The sequence below is a fragment of the Rhinopithecus bieti genome, unplaced genomic scaffold (genome assembly GCF_001698545.2).
Source record: "Rhinopithecus bieti isolate Rb0 unplaced genomic scaffold, ASM169854v2 scaffold_17971, whole genome shotgun sequence".
NCBI lineage: Eukaryota > Metazoa > Chordata > Mammalia > Primates > Cercopithecidae > Rhinopithecus > Rhinopithecus bieti.
The window spans coordinates 2,748,269-2,751,665 of record NW_016809834.1 but is presented as its reverse complement, the minus strand read 5'-3'; the positions used below and the strand labels follow the sequence as shown (position 1 = coordinate 2,751,665).

The 3,397-nt window shown below is 37.4% G+C and overlaps 1 pseudogene; it reads right to left on the bottom strand.

Moving 5' to 3' along the window:
- LOC108541090 (leucine-rich repeat-containing protein 34-like) overlaps positions 1–2,283 on the bottom strand; it is a 38,976-nt pseudogene extending 36,693 nt beyond the window's left edge.
- Positions 2,284–3,397: the final 1,114 nt, after the last annotated feature.

Here is a 3,397-nt window from a genome sequence, read left to right as displayed (position 1 = left end):
AAAAAAAAAAAAAAAAAAAGAAATAATTGTGTGAACACTTTCTCTATATGTATACATACATACATATATATATAATTACAGATATATAATACTGGTATTATTACTAGCAGTATGATAAAAAAAAAAGTTTAAGTTTTTTTTTTGTAGTTACTTTTGTCCTTATGCTACTTCCCAGTAGGGATGTATAGTTAAATTCCTATATTGTAAAATAACTTAAAATAATTCTTTTCTGTATGGTTAATTTTCCATATCTCTACCTTGTTAAGTTTATTTCATTTTGTTTTCAATTAAAATTTTATTTTCAATTAAAATTTTATTTTCATTTATTTTACTTTATAATGATGTATGAGTCTGTTCTTGCATTGCCATAAAGAACTATCTGCAACTGGGTAATTTATAAAGAAAAGAGGTTTAATTGGCTCATGGTTATGCAGGCTGTACAGGAAGCATGGCTGGGGAGGTCTTAGGAAACTTTCAATCATGGCAGAAGGCAAAGAGAAAGGAGGCACGCCTCACATGATCAGAGAAGGAGGAAGAGAGCGAAGGCAGGGTGGTGCCACACACTTTTAAACAACCAGATCCCGTGAAAACTCATTCACTATCATGAGATCAGCATGGGGGAAAGCTGCCCCCACGATCCCATAACCTCTCACCAGACCCCTCCTCCAATACTGGGGATTACAATTCATCGTGAGATCTGGGCAGTGACACAAATCCAAACCATATCAAATGATATAAATCACTTACATGCTTCCAAATATGTTTGATACATATGATCAAACAAGGTACATTTAGAAAAGTTTAGCTTCATTACTTTTTTACTCCCTCTGTCCTTTCTGCCCCCCATAGATAACCATTTTTGTTTATCCTTCATTTAAAAATAATACATACAAGTAGATTTCTCTATATTATTTGTCCACTCCTTTCTTAGATAAAAGATGCTTTTTTTCTCTAAACATGCTTGTTTTTTAATGTTTACCTAGTAAACCCTGGCGATTACACCATAGTCATATGTAGATATTTATTTTATGGCTGAATATTATTCAAATATGCAAAATCAGTTTATTCAACCAATCTTTTTATGGTAGGCATATGCATTGTTCCTAGTCTTTTTGCTATGTCAGAGAGTGCTGCCATTAATATCCCGGTGCACACAACTTTTTGTGTTTTTGCTGGTGTTTCTTTGGGATAGATTCCTGGAAGTAGAATTATTGGATCAGGCACAAATCCATACCTAATTGTGCTACATATTGGCAAATTCTCCTCTATAGGGGTTGTATCATTTGTATGCTGAGCTGAAACATATGAGGGTGTGTATTTCTCCACAGCCTTTTCAACAGAGTATGCTGTCAAATGTTTGGATTTGTACCTAATATGCAAAAAATATACAATGTTATAAGATCAATTTGCATCTCTTTTATTATGGCATCTCTTTACATGGTAAAGGACCATTTGACTTTCTTTTTCTGTGACTCACCTGTTTATATTTCTTGTCTATTTTCAAAAGGATTTTTAGCTCTTTTAGAAGCTCTTTATATATCAGCCCTTTATATATTAATTCTTTTTCTGTGATACAAGTTCCAAATATCATGAGTAACACATTCAATTTTTCATTTTGTCATCTAGCTATCCAGTTATCCCAACGTCAATGATTAAGAAATGGAATATGGTGGTTTTTATGCAATTGAAATAAGACCAATATAGTTGGAATAGGGCAGTTGGAGAGTCATGTGAAATGAAGCTAATAAAGTAGATAGGGACCAGATCATAGAGTCTTATGGTCTACCCTGGAAATTTTGGTTTTTATCTTAATAGCAGTAGACAGCCACTGAAGAGTTTCAAGCTAGGCAGTATGTGTCAGGGAATGTTTGAGCAAATCTCCTTTAGCTGGGGATGGTAGGTTTATTTGCTCAAATATGAGGCAAGACACTGAGGGCCCGGTAACCAAGCCACAAGGGGCAGAAGTAATGACTAAAGTCCCCGGGTATGCATCTTTAGTATTAAAGATACTAAAGCCCCAATAGCTTTAGAATTAGAAGACCTGTATTGATTTTTCTCATTCTAATATGTTTCCCATAAGTATTGCTACTTAAGGCTAAAATTTCCACTTCACCTCATGTGAACTGCAGGAGCTGCCTGCATGATGGTACCTGTAACGTGTGAAGCTACTCCCTCTGTGGGAAGCAACACAACCTGTAGCAAGTTTAGAATTCTCTTCTGCAGCTGTCTGGAACAAACTGGATAGGTGCCATATTGCGTGGGCTGTATAGGGACACTAGCCATGGATTCAGCTCACTTGCTCTTCCCATCAATTGCAGTAATTTGTAACTGCCCACTTGTCAGCACTCCTTTAAATAACGCTAGTGCATAGCGAGTTCAGCGGAAGGGCCACGGTATCCTAGTCTTTACAGATTTAGCAAATATATCTAGCTTTTCTTTTCAAGGTACATTGGGTATGTTATTAGATTGCTCCTCTAACAACAGGGAAAGACTGGAAGTTAATAAGTGGGTTGGGAAATTACACGTCAATTTAATTAATCTAATTAACGTTACAGTTAGTGCCTCTGTGAAGATAATGGCTTATAGGACTATAAAAACTCTAATTATTAGTGCCATCTAATTGGCAAAGGGAAAGGGGTGTGCATAAGAGAAAATATGTAGTGTTGGATTAAAATTTTGGGTTTAAAAATTTTAAGAGTCAGGAGTATAACCTGGATCCCATGAACTGAGGTGAACTGGGACCTCCTTAAGTTTGTAGATAATGCTAAATTAAAATGGAACAATCTAGCACTAGGTGACAAGCTAACACAAGGTGGAAAAGCCATAGAGTTTAATTTTAATTTTATTTTTAAGTTTTTTTGAGACAGAGTCTCACTCTGTTGTCCAGGCTGGAGTGCAGTGGCGCAGTCTCAGCTAACTGCAGCCTCCACCTCCTGAGCTCAAATGATTCTCGTGCCTCAACCTCCCAAGTAGCTGGGATTACAGGTGCCTACCACCATGTCTGGCTAATTTTTGTATTTTTAGTAGAGACGGGGTTTTGCCATGTTGGTCAACATGGTCTTGAACCCCTGATCTCAAGCGATCCACCCGCCATGGCCTCCCAAAGTGCTAGGAGTACAGGAGTAATTGGTCAGGGGTGAGGAAGAGTCAAAGATAAGTGTCAGTTCAGACTGGAGTTTCCACAAAGCCCTTATGTAGACATAAATGGAAAACCTGCAGGCTTTGCAGTACCAGCATGAATAAAGGGAACTTGTCTTGGTGCTAACACAATAAGGAAGTGTCTGGCTATTTATATCTCAGTACCATGACTCACTGAGTGCATTGATAGGCACTGATAAAAAGCAATGTGGGCCAGGTGTGGTGGCTCACGCCTGTAATCCCAGCACTTTGGGAAGCC